At 53.4% G+C, this 18,317-nt stretch overlaps 1 protein-coding gene across 1 annotated transcript in view; it reads right to left on the bottom strand.

The window, feature by feature from the left end:
• PSD (pleckstrin and Sec7 domain containing) overlaps nucleotides 1-17,373 on the bottom strand; it is a 107,973-nt gene extending 90,600 nt beyond the window's left edge. Inside the window, exon 1 of the mRNA XM_034776477.1 lies at nucleotides 17,313-17,373. The gene's annotated coding sequence lies outside the window, so the exon portion shown is untranslated. The remainder of the gene's footprint in view (nucleotides 1-17,312) is intronic.
• Between the last annotated feature and the right edge of the window lie 944 nt (nucleotides 17,374-18,317).

The raw sequence follows: 18,317 nt of genomic DNA, 5'->3' as shown, positions 1-18,317 counted from the left end.
AGCGCCAAGTAGAGCGGTACTATCACCTCCCATGACTTGCATGTTATGCCTCTGTTAATGTTATTTTATATATAATCAATGTGTGATAAATAGATTTAAGTTGTAGGTACAGGTAGAAGTAAAATAGGATTATAGAAGTATAAGATTAACAAGTATTTAGGAGAGATGAATGTGTATTAGGTATATAAGTAAAGCATGGCTGTAATGGAAGGCCTACAGACTGAGGCTGTAAGATTTTACCTTAGCCACACTAGGCCTCAGGCTTACAGATACTTGACGTGAGTGGGTGACCTAAAAATAACCCAATGTCAGTAAGGTTACAAGATTACTGCAAAGAATGTGCCAATAGATGATGTTCTGGAAATATGTTATAAGGTATCATCTAGACACCTGATTGTAACATCAGGGGATGTCCTGCTTTGACCGTGGATTGCCAGGGGTACATGCTGTGTGTAGATGCTAATGAAAATAACGGGAACTAAGAGAACAACCTATGAAAAACAGGGCACTCCAACATTCCCGGGGTGTGGAAGTTCAGATAAGGAAAGGAGGTTTGAAACCGTCATGCATATGCATAAGGTGTGAGGCTTCTCAGGCTGTAGCACACTCTGCTGTTCCGGGTGTGGGCTCCTCAGGGTCACTCTTCTGCTCCATTTCCCAGGCTCCACACAGCTCTGCCAATGCAGCACACTCCTTGGCTGAACCCCCGCTCCCACTTTTCCCACTCTACCCCGCGCCCCTTGCACAGCCTGTCACTAACATGGACAGAACTGCCTGCCCCACCCACTTGGACAGGCCTGATCCAGCTGCCAGTGCAGCCACCTTCTCCCATGGCCAGGCTGCTTTCACCCTCTAGTTTGTCACGAAACATCCATGCCAGGATGCAGCCCAGGGCTGGAAGCCACAGCTGCCATTCATGCCCTAGGGGATCATTTGTAATTGATTTGTAATGGGGTCCAAATGGGGCTATTCTTTCTGGAGGCGGGGGGCTGTCAATGCACGGGGACAGCCCCGTGGCCCAGATTCTGCCTCTGGTACACCTGCATGACTCCTAGTGAAGTCATCTGGAGCTGTGCTCCCACATCTGAGAACAGCTTAGCTCTGTATGTATTGGCAGCCCCTACGTTAGTGATAGTTTGTAGCCTGTCTAGCTTAGGCCACTGGCCGAACCACTCAACAAGCCGAGTGCCGCCAGCTCCTACTGAAGTCAATGGGAATCGAGAGACCCTGGCAGCTCCAGCATCTTGCCAGAGCCAGGGCACCGAGTGGGCTGCTGAGGGTTACCATAATGCAGAGAGCTGACTGCACAGCTTGGACACAGCCTCTGAGTAACCCCTGCTGCTCTCAGGACCATGCTAACCCACCAAACACCTGAGCTGTAGATTTAAAAAGCTGCTGCTGTGTAAACTAATTCTTTTATGGGCTGATGATGTACTTATCTGTCACCTCCCCCAGCCTGGTGGCTAGGGATACACTCCCTTGGTGGACTCTTCCACAGATCCTGCTGTACTCTATACTCTAGGCAAACAGACATTAACGGAGAGGTGGACTTCCTCCTCCAAGTCTCCAAACAAACCTAGTCATTTTCACATGTCACTTCCTGCCCTGGACTCTTGTTCAGTGTTGCTACGTGCTGTTAAAAAGTCACCATGTTCCAGCCCAGAAGTGGGTGCATGTAAGAAGTGATTTCTGTACGTACTTGGCCAAGCACAGCCTCCCCTCCAAAGCTGGCACAGGTCCGTGCCGCAGAGGCAATATTAATCTTAGTCCACAATCTGCTGGTTGTTAGCAGCAAGAATAATCTACATAGGATGACCCTGCCCAGTTGTCATTGCAGAATCCTGCATGGACCTGAGGGCCACGCCCAGGCTCTGCTCTGGAACCTCCATCTGCAGCTCTTGTTGCCCAGGGACTGCTGAGCAAACCCTCCAAGGATCTGGAGCGGAGCCAGGATAGCAGGAGATTCCCAGCCCAGCCCAGCACCAGCTCTCCCTGCAGGGTTTCTGGCCCGCAGCTGTGCAGAGCAAGCAAGTGGGATTTGGTCAGCAGTGAAGCACTCTGGGAACCTTTGGGGTGAACGGTGTCATGGAAATGGAAGCACTGCCTGACACTAGCCCCACACAGGAGAAGCCTGAATGTGGTCCCTGCCAGGTGAAAGCAGCACTCTTCCCTCCTCACTCCTGGGGGGCGCTGTTCAGGACACAGCCATCACTCCTCACAGGTATTCCATCTGCTCTGCAGAAGGGAGGAAGCTAATAACAGTGGGCTGAGTGAGGCACTTCTCCCCCTGCAGGGGAGCCTGGCACCAGGCTGCTTCCTCTTGAGGACAGCCAGGCCAGTGCAGAAGGGGGCACAGAGCGGGTCCTCAGCTGCTCTGTGGTCAGGACCCACAGCAGCTAAGGATGGAGAGTGGAGCACACATGAATCGTCTCCCAGCCCCCTCTGGATCCTCCTTCCCTACACAGGGCTTGGAGGACTTGCTGAGTGGAGTGCATGGGCTAGAAAGAGGGACTCAACAATGGAGGGGGAACTCAAGATGAGCCCCCCCCCAAACACAATGCTTGTGGATGTGGGGGCGACAAATGCTCCCCTGTACTTTCCCCTGGTTGCAGGAAGCTCTCCAGGCTGATGGGTCCCTATGCTGGCCAGTTCCTATGCTGGGAAAAGATGGGGCCCCCTCATCTCTCCAGGAGTCAGTCAGGTGGGGAGACCCATCCCCCCCATAGAGAGGACACCCTGCTGGCTCTGAGTTTCACGATTTAGAGCATTCACATCTCAGAACTTCATGCTGCATTAACCCAGTTTCCTACCTATAATATCCAGGTTCTAATGGGTGGTGCACTGAGCTGGGAGTCAGCCGACCCAGGTCTGCCGCTGAATCACTGCATGACCTTGGCTGGTCACTTAAGGTTGGATTTTCAGAGACGAGTTCAAAGGGGAGCTGTGGGTGCTCAGCCCTTTTCAAAAGCAGGGCTTCACCTCACGGTGCCTCTGTTTCTGCATCTGCCATAGGATGCTAATCCTGAGGGTAGGGGGATTGAACCTGTGTGCGTGCAGTGCACTGAGGCGCTCTGCTGAGAGGGAGAAGGACAGGGCACGTGTGTTGTGTTACCTCGGAAGTGACAGAAAATGATGGCCGGGTGTTAAAAGCAGCAGTTTAAATACTTTAAAAAAAAAAATGAAACAACACAGAAAGTTGTTCTAAGCCCAGCCTGGAAAATTCCAATCACTGCGGGAGAAGTTAGTGAAAGTGGCTAACAGCAGGAGACCAGTGTAGCAGGAGCTCTGAGGCAGAGTAATGAGGTGTTTACATGATCCCTGGCACTGGGGCAAAGAATCTGCCACTAGAGACACTAAAGCTCACTTTGGTGTAATCTCTATGCTGGGTCCCAGCTGTGGGCTAGCAGGGTTCCCTCTTAGACAGCCAGAAGGCATCCAGTTACCCAGCTCTCAGCACCAGACAAGCTCAGGCCCCTCCTCAGTGTTTTAGGTCCTGAAAAGCAGGTGCTGAAGGGGAGGAAAGGGGGGATGGAAGGAAGCACTGAATAGGAAAAGGCATGCAGCTCCCTGATAATGGTAACTGGAAACCTGGCACCATTTCAACAGCCTCAGTGATGTGCTGTCAGCCAGAGGCTCCGTCCACCCCCAGAACTAGCACACAGTTTGCACTCACACTTAAATTTCCCACACGTGTTAGAATCCTGCTGGGGGGAGGGAGTGGGGGTAGAACAGGACTCCAGGGTGGTTTGTGGTAGCACATTTGTTGAACAACAGAAATCTCTCTCCCCAGTGGCTGGTGGGACAGCAATGCCAGGCATAGCCCTGTCTGGAAAGGGTTGATGGGCACAGTTCTTGTAGGCATGGGCTTGAGAATCATTTTCTAGCTAGTTTGATTGTGCGCTGCTGAGAATGGGGCCTTGTGGGGTGAGGGTAGAACATTCAATCCATCCCTGCTTAATGACATTGACTTCAGTGATACACCAGTGATTTCTTTATGATGGGGCCTACCAGAATGTGGGCTGAGGCCTGGTCTACATCTAAACCTTAGGTTGACCTACTTATGTTGCTCAGAGATGTGAAAAATTCACACTCCTGAGAGATGTAGTTAAGCAAACCTAGGCCCTGGTATAGACACTGCTTGTTCAGTGGAAGAATTCTTCCATTGACCTAACTACCGCTGCTCTTGGGTGGGTTAACTACAGCGATGGAAACAGCTGTCACTGTTGCAGGTGTATCCATTATAGTGCTACAGCAGCAGCGCTGTAGCTGCACCAATGTAGCGTCTGTAGTGTAGACACAGACTGAGTCTCCAGGTGCCAGGCTGTCTGCTGATGCCACTCCAGTAGCGCCAGGTCCCCCAGCAGTCTGCGCTGACAAAAGATTCGTCCCCCAGGGACTGACTGGAAAAACCCATCTCCAGGAGTGAAAAGCTTCAGCTGTTGCTGGCATTTGTGGAAGGGAGGTTTGAGAGGGTGAGGAGTCATGTGAGAGAAGTCAGAAGACAGGGGTGAGACTGGGGAAACAATAGAAAACAAACCCAGAGCCACAGCAACCTCACAATATTTCTGATCAAAACTAGCAACACTGGGGAGAGGGCTGGATGGCTCAGGGGACAATGGTCACTAGCTCACGCACAGAAGAGGAGCCATGAAAGGTTCCTAGCACATGAAAGCTGTTCTTTGGGAAGTGCACTGAGAGGTGTCGGTCCAGCTCCTGGTGGACTGGAGACCAAAACTCAAATCCAAATTTGGTTGGGGGGTCTGGCAAAGGGATCCAGGGGCGGCTGGGGCTGCATATGGAACTACCGAATGCTCACACCCAGAGCCAGTCCCTGCCGGCAGAGTCCGAGGGAGGCTGATGTGGGGAACTTCCCTGCCACTGCCCAGCCTGTATCTGGTACATCTATACAGAGAGGTCTTCAGCCTGCAGGGCTGCCACCTGCCCCCTCTAACCTGCACTGTAACAAGAGCAATGGGATTAGGGGAGAAGTTTCCAGCTGCTTCCTTCTCTGCGGAGGGCCCAGCTTGCTCTGTAATGGAGCTGCAGAAGGGCTGTGACAGCAGCAGGGAGAATGCTGGGTGGGTCCCGCAGAGTGGCTCAGTGTTTGGAGTTTGCCACAGATGGTTGTTAATGCCCCTAAGTTCCAGGCCAATGGCTACATCCTGAGGGCTAGGCAGCGGGAATGGACAGCTGGACAGCTCAAACGGTGAGAGCGTGGCCATGTGCCAGGCCCAGGAGCGAGGCACTACAGCGCCAATGATCAAAGGTATTTAGGTGCCTAGCACCTATTGATTTCAAGGGGAGTTAGGTTCCTAAATACCTTGAAGAGCTGGGCCTAAAACTAACTCCGCTGGCAGCATCAGGCTCCGGGGAGCAGTAGAGGCTAAAACATATTGACGTCCCCAACCGCCTTATCCACACTGGGCACTTTTAGGGTCTTCATCTCTCCTGAATTCAGCACTTCCTCCCACTCAGCTATGTGTCCTTTTCCTTCCCAGGGAAAGCTGCTGCTGCTTGAGCACAGGGAGCAACCTCCTCTTCTGAAAGCAGGTGCAAACCTGCTCGCTGGCGTGAAAATGGGCATTGGAAACCGCCCCCTGCTGCCTGGGCAGCACACTGCTGGGGAAGCGTCTCTGGCAGAATAACCAGGCCGGGACTTGGCTCTCACGTGGCACCTTTCGTTGGCTGCACAAAGACAACTGTGAACATTAAGGGCTGTGTCTGCTCCTGTTGACATTTGCAGCAGGCATCACAGGGAGCAGCATCCAGGCTTAATTAGGTCCCCTGCGAGGTAAGCATTGTTACCTCTGTTTTTCTGATGTGTGAAGAAGCTGAGGGGTGGGTAATTGACTCACCCAAAGTCACACAGCAGGTCGGGGCAAAGTCCTGGATAGAACCTAGGAGTCCTGACCCCCTGACCCCTGCTGGAACAACTAGACCTCACTGCCTCCACAAATTTGCAAAGGGGAAAAAGTATTCTGGGCCTAGCTCATGTAGGGTACCTTTTGAAAGGTCCTGTTTGCCTCCAATGACCTGTATTAATTTCTGCTGAGAACGAGCAAGGGGAAGAGGAAAGGGGGTGAGTGGAATGACATGCTGAGTTGGCTAATCCAGGGCCATCCCTTCTCCATTTGAATCCACCGTTTCCTCCATCTGGCTCTGGGAAATCTTCAGCTGGTTTCATTACACTTTGCTTTGCACAAGGCCAGTGTGTTATTTCCAGATGTTGATATGCCAAATGGATTCACACCTGACCTTTCAATTCAGAGTCCCCCAGGTTACACTGAGGTCTGGTCAATCTCCGTCCCTTGGCCATGAAGAGGACAGTACCCAGTTACTAATGATTTTGCACCCACGGACCAGGGAAAGGCACTAAGCAATATGGTCTAAGGTTAGCACACTGAAGTGGGAGTCAGGAGACCTGGGAGCTAGTCCCAGCCCTGCCACTGAGCTGCTGCATGACCTTGGGCCACTTCAGATCCCTGGTGCTTATTTTCTCTTCCCACTGTTTGTTGGTCTTATCTAGTTAGACTGCAAGCTCTTTGGAGCAAAGACTGTCTCTATTGTGTGTTTGTGCGGCACCTAACACCATGGGGCCCTGGTCTCGCTTGCTGTTGTAATGCAAATAATAATAATAATACAGCACGTGGTAATAAATGGAGTCCAGGAGGCAGGCAGGCAAGAAATAAGTAGGTGGAGCACATGGGTCAATGATACACCAGAAAGGTATCATCTACCAGGAGAAGTCCAGGGAAGAGCAGCAGCAGTTAATGCAGGGTAGGCGGGACTGTCTATGGAGAACAGTGAGAACACTATGGACCCCCGCAGCCTCGCAGGACGGATAATAGAATGGAAGTAACTGATAGGTGTAGAAACACCAAGAGCTCCCGGGACGGTTTGGGGAGAAGTAATTATGATTAAGGGATGAAACTGAGCGCAAGCAAATCGAGGCTGAATATCAGGGAAAAAACATCCTTACATGGAGATGTATTAGGCAGCAGAATCGTCTCCCAAGGGAAGTGACAGAACCCGCATCCTTTGGGGACATTGAAAATATGGCAAGACCTGGAGAAGAAGCTGTAGGCGTGATCCCACCCCGGCTGCTAGGCGGGAGCCAAGAGGTCGTGTCCAGCTCCTATGTAGGTGATCTACTTCCATAATTAAAATGAGGCAGGGTACCAGGATCCACCTCTCATCCAGGTGTCTGTGTGCAGGACACCATCTGCCAGAGCGGGGTGAGAGGTGGGTGAAAGATTCCTGTGACATCAGAGAGGCCCCTGCCTGCCATGCGGGACCAAGAACAATGGTCAGTGGGGTGGGGTTGCACAGGGCTCACGGTATAAATAAATCTCTTCTTCCCCGCCTCTTACTAAGAGTTTGTCCTCTGGGCTGATAAGTACGGTCATGAGCCACATGGTGAAGTCAGCCTCTTGCTAGGAGGTTAGATACAATCCGATCATGGGGAAGGACGCTCAAGGGATCCCCAGGAAAGGCCCAATCTGGGGGGTGCTGAGCACCCCCAACTCTCAGGTCCTGGGGAAGAGCATTGCAAAGCTGCAGCTGGAGGAAGAGACTCTGCCCCCTGCCCTTTGAGAGGGTTTTTTGGGGGGAAGATACACAAGGCTTGGCTAGACCAACACTGTTTGTGACTAATCAAGGGTGCACTAGTCTGCTGTGTGCTAACTGTCTGCATGGACCCTGCTGCCCCACACTAACTTGGATCTATGCTGCTTTGAAATGGGACTAGATCAAAGCGCACTAGGGAGTGGTTAGCCTGGGGCGGCAGGATCCAGGTGGACCGGTAGCGCACAGCCGGCTGATGCAGGGTAGATTCACACCCCAGCTTTCTGTAAACTAAACATTTGCATTGACAAGCCTCCAGGGACCACCACCACCTTCACTGCCAGGCAAAAATGTATTTGGCCAGTTTGGCACCAGCTCATTCCATCAGCAAGCGGCAGCTGTTGAACTCTCTCTCTCTCTCAGGGAAGAAGGGGGCTGGTTTTGGTGGTGTACTGACCTCCTAGTAATATATGAATACTGGTGCTTCCACAGCACCCATCCTCTAAGAGTCCCCAAAGTGCCTCCTGAACAGAATTCAGCCTCACAACACACCCTGAAATGAACGCTACTCCCGGCACAGATGGGGAAACTGAGGCACAGCAGGGTTAAATGACTCACCAAGGTCAAATAGGAGCACAGCTGGAATACAAACCGGGAGTCTTGGTGTCAGGTCACCTGCTCTAACCATTATGCAACAGTCTGAAGGGAGCCTAAAATATACACTTTTGACCATCAGGGAAATGCCAAGTGATATATCTTATCATTTTAAGTGAGTTATTCCATGCTTATATGTCAACCCCCGTCTTGGCAGACACACTAGGGATTGAACCAGGGACCTCCAAAGCTGCATGAATCGTTACAGTTTGAGCGAAAGAGCCAAGCCTCTGTGTGTGGTGGCTATAGCAACACCTAGCCTGTGGATCGGCACAGAGTGGGACCTGCATCGCTCATCGCATGCAGAGCTGTGTCCCCCTAGCAGGGCTGCTGCTAAGTATCTGAAAAGACGCAGGGGTCTTTGCAGACCAGCTTGCAGAATTGGGACCTACATGGAAATTTGCCTGCCTGTAAAATTCACAAGTCAGTCACAACTGTTGTCCCAGAAAGGGTGACCAACAGTGGGTGGATCACTTGATGATTATCTGTTCTGTTCATTCCCTCTGGGGCAGCTGACACTGGCCACTGTCGGAAGACAGGACACTAGGCTAGATGGACCTTTGGTCTGACCCAGTAAGGGCATTCTTATGACCATCTCCTTGCACAAAGGGAAATTTTGCTCCATTGAGCAATGGTGGGGGCGGCTTTCAGCACAGCGGAGATCTCTTCCCTTAGGGAAGAACTTCTGGCTCCCCACTATGGCAACACAACAGGAAAGAGATTCCCTGGGACCTGAAGGTGCGCTTCATGTTCCAGATCAGGGCCCGCATGCTCTTATCCTTGCTAGTTTTCTAGTCACCAGGTTGCACAGGGGGTGAACTGTCCGAGGTCGATTAAATGCAAACAATGCCCCAGAGTGCTTTAAAGCCTATCCACAGAAGCCATGCCACCAGGAGACCTGCCAGTGAACGGATAGTTCAGAATCCATCCCATTGGTGCGCTGGATCGCTAGCCCTCTCAAACAGCCTGCAGGTGTCTCAACACATCCATGTACAGCAGAGCAGCAGGACCCACTGAGCCACATAGGTATGGAGCGGACCTATACAGAAGAGATAAGGGACTCTCAGAACCAGGATGGATTTGAGGAGAGGTTTCTGGCTCAACTGGGCAACACTTTATAATTGGCCAGGTAGCACTGCCAAGTTAGGTTGTCTGACACTTATAAGACCCTGTTTTTAGTTGCTTATAATGCTGCCAAACTTTAACCTTGTGGGCTGAAATTTTCCATGCAGGCTGAATTGTCTTGCGAAGTTTCAGCCAAAATGGTTCAACTGTTTCAAAGAATGAGGCTAGGGGTAAAATACATTGTTTTGCACTGTTAAAAAGATTGTGGTGACCTGTTCTTTGGTTGCCTCTATTGCTCCTTTGCTGCGGAGCAGATGCCTGAAACTTGGCAGGGGATGGGGGGCGTTTGTCAGGGATATGCCTTTTGCTGTTCCTGTGAAAAATCGGCCCAACTTTGGCCGAGTTCCGAGACCCTGAAAAAAAAATCTCACATTGCACGTGCCCAGTAGAGACTTTGCTTTTAGCAGCTTCTGTGCACACCAAGCATGCTTGAGCCTTTCCCAGCGCTGATCAGACTGTGCGTGCACCATCCCCACAGACTGGTGGAGCATGCTCCCTCCAGCCCTGAGTTGAGAGCAATTCCTTCATATTTATAATTGCAAGGAGTCTGTCCCTAACTCTGGGCACTTTGGACAAACATTTACAGTACACACCACCAAAGGAGGAAAATGCCCTGAGACCTGCTCCAGTACAGTACCTCCTCCTACTAACTCCCTCGGCCCTGCCCCCCAGGCTCCCCAACCTAGAGCAGCTTTGCAGTGTGCTGGGAAAGGCAACAAACTCAGGCTGAGTTGGACTGAAGTTCTAGAGTCAAGGAACCTGCATAGAGGATCCCTGCCAGCAGCTTCCCCTTTATTAACCAGGGATGGTTACCCCAAAGCCACTCCATTGCAACTGCAGTGGTATCACCTTGGCAAACAGCTGGTCATTGAGACAGCCAGGTCCAAACGCTACTCAGGGCTTTAAAAGTCAACATCAACCCTGGAAGCTGCATCTGGAAATGAACAGGCAGCCCAGATTAAGGAGCCCTGGTGTGATGTGATGTGCGCGCAGCCCCCCTTCATACCTGGGCAGGTGTATTTTGGGGTAACTTCAGTTCTGCAGGTCCCATGGGGTAGCCCGATGGAGAATGCTTTGGCGAGTCTGCTCTCCAGGCGAGTAAATGTAACAAAGGCCCTGAATCCAGAAGCAAAGGTTACATCCTCCTCATGGGACATGGATGCAAAATTTGCTCCTAACCACAGCTGCTACCTGTGCATCCAGGAAAAGCTGGGATCTACCATGAACCCCAAATCTACACTAGGCGCGTTCCCTCCATCAAGGGAGTTGATCTCATCTTCATCCTCTATTCCAGATGCTCCCCCACTACTTACCACTGCCACTGGAAGTGTGTCTGGACTAAGCCTCTGGCAGACAGCTAGCCCTTCTCCAAGCCCTGATCTCAGCCAGATGCTGAGGAGCTGACTCAGTCACCCAGACAGAGGCATGAAGGTGGTTGTCAGGATACTGAAGCATATGGAGCATAGATGGGGTGACAGTAACCTCCCAAGGCTACTTTCAGACAGGAACAGTTGCTTTGGACCCTCCCATCAGTCCCTTAGGAACAGCTGTGGCAGCAAAGCTGCACAGTGGGGGGACTAACGGCATCTGGCACCTCTAGGAAAATCAGTGTGGGCATTCGAGTTTCATCCATTATAACGAAGTCAACACAACCAGTGCAGTTTGCCATAAACAGGCCTCAAGCCTGACTGGTTGGGGTTATGGAAATCCAAGGACTCCAGGTGCTGCCAAAACTGCCTGGCCGTGACCTCACCTGGAATAATCTCCCAAGAAAGGGAGATGGAGACAGGCCACTGGTTGGCAAGAACTTCAGCATCAAGAGGTGGTTTCTTACAAGGCCAAACAAGTGCTGCCTTAGGCTGACAGGCACCGTGCCCTCCTGCAGGGAAATGCTGACAGTCTCCATGAACAATGGGCCCAATGCCTGCCCCGGCCCCCACCAGCCAGAGAGGACATGGCCGCAGTCCACACAGAAGCCACAGGAACCTGATCTGTTAGCACAGAGGCATACAGCTTGGGCTGGGGCAACTCTATCTTCAGAATTAACAGAGATTCCTCATGGCCAGGGGAGCCAAGCACAGCCAGCCAGGACTTGCTAGTTGGCCAGTCCTGCTGTTCAGGGCTTGGCAGGCGGTACCGTAAAGAGGAAGAAATACCTTCTTTGCCCCCTAGAGACAGGGCAGAAGATCACAACAGATCTGTATTGCAATTGTCCAGATATGAGGGGAGCTCTCATGGACCTCCCCTCACACTTCATCTGCTGCATGCCATATGTGAGCCATGAAGCCAGCAGAAGGTGTTTGGGATCCAGGGTATCAATACTTGAGGACTGAAGTCCTATCAGACCACCAGCAGAGCGGGCAGTCCGATGAGTCACCTAGAGATGCACCAGTTCCATTAACAGCGAAGGGCAGAACATCAAAATGGTCCCTTCGCCCTGGCAGGAGAGCTGTGCCTGAGGGGAAATAGTGGGCCCCGCCACGCACTCCCTGAACCTCAGAGTCATGTCCAGAGAGTGACCAGCAATGTGAGTTGTGCTAGAAACCTGCCGGCTCTCACATATGGGTTCACACACTTGGAGATCTTGGGCTAACACAGACGGACTGTCATCTGCACAGCCACCAAACTCACGCAGAGCAATCAGCCTTGGTGACTCGGAAGCCACTGGAGCGAGGAATTCAGTCAGTTCATAAAGGGGCTGGGCAGCATGGCGGGGCGACCTAAACACCCAAACCAGTCAGACCTTTATCCCAACCTGGGACTCAGACAAAGTGAAGACACTCTGTCAGATGTAGTTTTTGGGGTGGGAGACGTGCAATTAAAGCCAGATGCAAACAATACAGCCCGCCCACCTCCCCACTCTTTCCTCACCTCCTCCTGACCCTTATGCCCGGACAGAGACAACTGTATCAACAGCAACCCTGCAGTGTGCTCCAGCCAGGACTCAGTTATAGGTGCAAAATCATGAAGGCTGGTAGCTCTTAGCCACCACTCTCACATTTAACAGCACGAAGCAGGATCACCTCTGGTTAGTGAGTAGAGACATCAAGCAAACCAATGGCACTGAAATGAACCCTCTCAGCCCACGTGTACACACACCTCTTACACAGGAGACTGGCTGAAGGGGAATGGGCTGCTTTTTGCTGCTATGGCACTGTCATTGGGAACTGTCCACACATGCCCCCAGTTAGCTGAACATGGACCTACAGACCCAGTCACAACCATGGCCTCTTGTGAATTGCTGCACGGACCCCGTCTGGCATTAAGCAACCCCATTGCTGGTCTACTATTGATCATTTCACCCATAGTCTTTAAAGCAGAGCTTTGTCAACCCCTTCTCCTCAACACCAGGTTCTCCCAGCACCTTTTCATGGGTACACTGCTCCATTCCCCAGCCCCAACAGTCAGCCAACAAGATTATCCTCCCATCTCGTGACAGAGTCTTTTTGCTATTTGAATCTCTGTCCTCCCTGGGCCTATCTTCTTTCCGCTGTCCTCTTTCTGACCTCCTCTCAGGACTCAGCTTTCCACAGAGATTTCCCCTCAGCCCCTCCCTGGGCTATTCTTCTGACGCTGCCTCCATTTTCCCTTTTGCAGCTGCCTAGCTAGCTTCTAAAGCAGCGGTTGCACCCTCATTAGCCCAGCCTGGGAGCACCAGATAAGTCATCAGGGAAGCTGGACTTCCTTCATTTAAAGGAGCCAGCCACTCTTTGCCAGGCACCCTACCTGCAAGGATCTCAAAGCATTTTACAAACAATACATTCAGCCTCATAACATCCCCACCTTTGTAAAACAGAGAAGGGTTATTACACCCATGGGGAAACTGAGGCACTGAGATGCTGAGGCCTTGGCTCTCCCAGTGGCTGAGTATGGTGTGGATGGACAGGGAGGAGGCACAAAGCAATGCAGGGAGCTCGTTGCAGTTCCTTGATTTAGGTCTGACCAACCCTGCACAGCGTAAGGACAGCCCTGATGTCACTGGAGGACCACCTCTATCATATGCATCCTGTGTGACCTTAGACAAAGCGCATCTCTCTCTCCCCAACAGAAGTTGGCCCAGTAAAAGATCTCACCTCACCTGCCTAGTGTCTCTTAGTTCAAACCACTCCGATCCAGCTCCTCAATGTGTTTAGGGGCCTGACTCTCAGTAATTGTTGGATCTGAGCCAGAATTTCACAGGTGTCTCATGGGATTTTCAAAAGCCCCTAAATAGGTTTGAACTTTCAAAAATCTAGGAGCCTAAATACCTTTGACTTGCTGGACTTCTGCGCCTCGGTTCCCAGTCTGTACAATGGGATGAGAGCACTTCCCCACCTCCCGGGGTGTTGTGACAATGACAATTGGATACCCCGGTGATGGGGGGCCAGACAAGTACCTTAGAGAGGTAGACAGGTGTCACTGATAGACAACTGCCCCACAGGATGCCCTCTTGTAGCGCAGCATCACCCTGCAGGTGCGCTGACCTCTACTCCCCCACCTGGCTCTTGTACAATGCCACTCTCAAGCCAGAGTACTGTGAACTGAGATTTCCCCTGCGAGGGGTCTCATTTATTACATCTCTTATGGTACATCCCATTAGTCCTTAGCCCCTCCAGTGCATCCATGGACCCCCCTTGATTCAGGGTTCCCACAGCCTTCCTCCTTGGGGGCAGCACAGATAACTCTGGCTGGCTGCAGACCTCAGTCAACTTCTCCAAGCTGGCCCCGTCCAGGTCTGGGTCAGCAGACAAACTTCTTCCAAGATCTCTGCCCTCTTTCTGTTTGGCTTCTCCTGCATCTCCAGGCCTGACCTGATTTTGACATGACCGATCTGTCAGGTGGCTTCCCCACCTGGGGAGGAGAGCCGAGTGAAGCATAGATGGTGCTTACTTCTTAAAGGGCCAGTCCTCTGTGACATACCCCTCAAATTGCCCCCCATGTTGGCACGCAACCAGCCAACCATGACGATCAAACTGCCCACTCCCCCTTGGCAGGGAAGCTGGCACCACTGTCCAGGCTGTGAGTAATGAGGGGAATTCAGTTCCCAGGTCTGTCAAACCAGCTCTCAAAAATCATTACAGAAATAGCATATTATTAAGAGCAGGAAGGACGCTCAGAAGCAGTAGCTGGGCTCCACCCTCAGGAAAGCAGCTGAGGAGCGGTACTTTGAGCCCAGGTTCTGGAGGACACTTGCTCATGAGTCTACCTGGATGGTTCTTTTGTCAGGGGGCACTTTGTACAGCCGCCACTGCTAACAGCAGTCATCAGCATTGCATTATTTGTAGAGAGTGGCATGGAGTTCAGAGATCCCATCTGACTCAAGCCAGGACTGGAGAAATCGACTGAAATGCAGTCGGGGGCCAGCACTTTGTTTCTGGATGGAAATGCCGCCATACATAGTAACACAGATTACACAGGGCTGGTGCTTGGACGGAGGTGGTACGCTCAAGGAAAGGTCATGGATCTTCTGGCTGATCCAGCCTTCAGGAGCAAATTTAGCATTGGATTGGCAGCCCTAGAGATGGAAATGCTCTCCTTAGCTACGGCATGGGCATGCCCTGTGTTTATCCATAACACGGGCATAAAATATGCCCTGCTCATTCCTTGGTCTCTCTGCCTAGACCCCCCTACACAGAGAGACATCACTTCTGTCCATTGAGACCTACCAAACTCATCTCCCATGGCCCTGTTAATGTTCCCTTGCCCCACCCCAGAACGGCCCAGCCACTTAACCCTTGGCTGTCTCCCCGTCAGCCTATTGCATGGTTCCAGACACAGCCGTTGGCGATGCTCGGGTAGGGGCTACTTTGCCTTACCAGCCTCTCTTAATTGTTACTGATAGTGTATGAAATTCATCAGAGGCAGCCAGACCCACCCAGCACGACAGCCCTGAAAAGCAGAGGGAAAGCAAGGAGAAACAATCACTTCTATTTTTAAAGAAGCCCTGCATTGAGTTGTTATGGTAACTGCACTAATAAGAGAACACATCCCTTCTTCTCTCCCCGACTCAACGACACAGCGATGGGGGAAACATCCTCCCACACCCCTTCCGAGTGCCAACAGGAGGGGGACCATCAATGCGAGGGGAGTGGGTGGGGAGGAGGGCTGACAGAAGGAGCCTAAGGAGGGTGATGGGCAGAGGAAAGGTTGGGGATGGTAAAAGAGTGAGGGGGGTGACAAAGTGGAGAAGGGTAAGGGGCTGAGGGGGCTGGATGGGAAGATGGGGGTCGGTAGCAGGGGGAGATGAGCAGTAGTGGGGAGATAGAAGTCAAGGGCACAGAGAGGGCTAGAGGGAAGATGGGGGTCAAGTGGCCAGAGGCAATATGGGGCGGGGCATCCTGAACAGGATGGGCAGGAGGGAGGGGGACAGTGGGGGAGGTGGGGAGCAGCTTGAGGGACAAACAGAGGGCTGATGGGTATGAGAGACAGAAGATTTGCAGCCTAGGGGGTCCAGAGGAGTTGGGTGAACTGAGAGTCCCAGCACTTTCGGGGGAGCTGCATGGGCTGCTTCTCTGGGGGAACCTCCCTGGGGGAGACCACCCATGGGGGGAGGGAAGAGAGGCACCATGGAAAGGAAAAAGCATAACCCTGCAGAGCCACCTCCAGCAGGGAAGGGAGAGGGGCAGGGACCCAGGAAGTTCATTAGGGAACTAGACACCCTGTAGCCTGGATTTCCCTGGGAAGGGCTTGGACCTTGGCAATGGGTGTGATCAATCAAAGCTTCCCCACTCCTCTCCTCCTCCCACACCCCGTAGCTTCCTCCCATCTCACCAGGGGCAGGTGAGGCAATCTGAAGTGGGAACAGCAGGAGGCACCAGAGTTTATGGTGCGCCTGATGGGAGAGGGGCTGTCTGAGCTGGGAGCTCCCCAGTTGCCTCCTTTCTGCCCCAGGAAGATCTGGAGCCATGCCGCACTGGAGGTGGCAGAGAGAAGAAGGAGCAGATCCTGCTGCCTCCAGTCCTCTCTCCCCTCCAGCCTGTCCCAGCTTCTCCCCAGCCAGAATGGCTTGGCTGCCCCCCCCCGGCACTCTCAGGGTGTGTGTGTGTGGGGGCAGAAGGTTGAGAGCAGAAGCCCCACACTGGGTGCACCATGTGTGGCTGGCTTGACATCTCCTTTCTGATACATTCATGCCCTATTCCCTCTTCTCCACCCAACCACAGCCCCATACATAAGGGGATGCACCTGATGGGCACCCACCCCTGTGTGGACATGCACCGGCTTGCACACCAGAACCTGGGGCTCCCCGCCCCCTTCGATCTGATAACTGCTGGGTGAGAGGGAACAGAGGAGCAGTGGGGGAAATGGGGGGTGGGGTAGGGTAGTATGTGGGGGCCAGCTGAGGGCAAAGGACAGACAGAAGGGGTGGGGGAAGGGGTCACTATGGAAGGGGGAGAGGCAGGGATGGTGAGGTCAGGCTGAGACGACCGAGGGAGAGCCAGGCCAGCGTGGGGGAGCTGAAGACAGGGAGGGCTGGGGGTTGGAGAGGTGGGGCAGTGTGAGGATGCTGAAGAGGGGTAGGGGGAAGGGGCTGTGTGGGTAACGGGGCTGTGTGGTGCTCTGGCAGGCAGGGGTGTCTGGGTGGGGTACGTGTGGGGCTGAAGGGGATAGGGGAGAACATCTGTGAGGCTGGGGGCAGAGTGGGGAACAGAGGGGCTGGTTGGAAGTGGGGGACAGGGGGGGGGGGTTTGGGTGGGAGATGCATGGATGGGGGGCTGAGAGGAGAGGATGTGGGTGGAGGCAGAGGGCTGGATGGTGTGTGGGTGAGGGAACTGAGTATGGGACAGAGGCTGGGTTAAGGATGAGGGGCAACAGTGGAGGGCAGAGAGGCTGGATGAAGGACAGAGGATCTGGGTGGGGGGGTGGGACTAGCAGGGTGGGCAGAGGGGCAAGGTGTTTCGGGGGCAGGAGTGGGGTGTGCATGGGGATGGGGGAGGACGGGATCTAGGTGGGGGCAGGGCGCGATGCTCTCTCTCTCTCCCCGCCACACTTACCAGCAGCGCCGCCCCGGTCGAGCGGGGGTCCCGGCTCCGCGTGGTGCTGAAGGGACAGCTCCGAGCGGGCAGCTCAGCGCGCATGCGCACCGCCAGCCCCTCCAGCTGCTCCCCCGGCCGGGGAGGAGTGAGATAGGAGCGGGGGTGGGGTCAGTTGTGTACGAGTCTGTGTGAGGGATGGTGGTGGGTGTGTGTGAGTGGTGGTGGTGATTGTGTGTGGGTGTGAGTGGGTGGTGATGCCTGTGGGTGTGAGGGGTGGTGGTGAGTTGTGATGATGACCGTGGGTGGGTGTGAGGGGTGGTGGTGATTGTGTGTGGGTGTAGGGGTGGTGGTGACTGTGGGTGTGAGTGGGTGGTGATTGTGTGTGTGGGTGTGAGGGGTGGTGGTGATTGTGTGTAGGTGTGAGGGGTGGTGGTTGTGCATGGGGTGATTCCAAGCCCTTTCACACAGGCTGGACACCCTGTGGTGCTGGGCCAAACACCTGTGTACAGAGCTGAGGCTTGTCCCTGGCCAGTGTGCTGGGAAGAAGGGTCTTCATCTATGGCAGGGGCCTGCCTTCAGAAGCAGCGTGGGCCAATCCCCATGGCACTACAGCACAGCCCTGCCGGCTTCCCCTACCCCAAACTGTGCCCTGCCATGCCCCCAACCTGCACAGCCCTGATGTGTCCCCCAGCATAGCCCTGCAGTGACTCTCCAAGCACAGCCCTGCCATGCCCTGCCCCAGCACAGCCCTGCTGTATCCCCCAGCACAGCCGTGCCTCCCCGCCCCCCAAACAGTGCAGCACAGACACCCCGGCAGTCACACAGCAAACCAGGCATTAGCTCCTATCTGAAATCTTGCATCTGGAAGCCGGTCCTCACATGTGCGCTGCAGAGATGCAGGCAGAAGCCAGCCAGAGGAGGCAAAGGGGCTTTACTGATCACCGGGGCAGCATCTGACCTTCTCATCCCATTGGTTCCTCCCATCCTACCCTGAGTGGCAAAACCTCCATGGACGCTAGGGGG

The sequence above is a fragment of the Trachemys scripta genome, chromosome 7 (genome assembly GCF_013100865.1).
Source record: "Trachemys scripta elegans isolate TJP31775 chromosome 7, CAS_Tse_1.0, whole genome shotgun sequence".
NCBI lineage: Eukaryota > Metazoa > Chordata > Testudines > Emydidae > Trachemys > Trachemys scripta.
The sequence above is the reverse complement of the archived record's forward strand: the minus strand, read 5'-3'. Positions and strand labels throughout refer to the sequence as shown.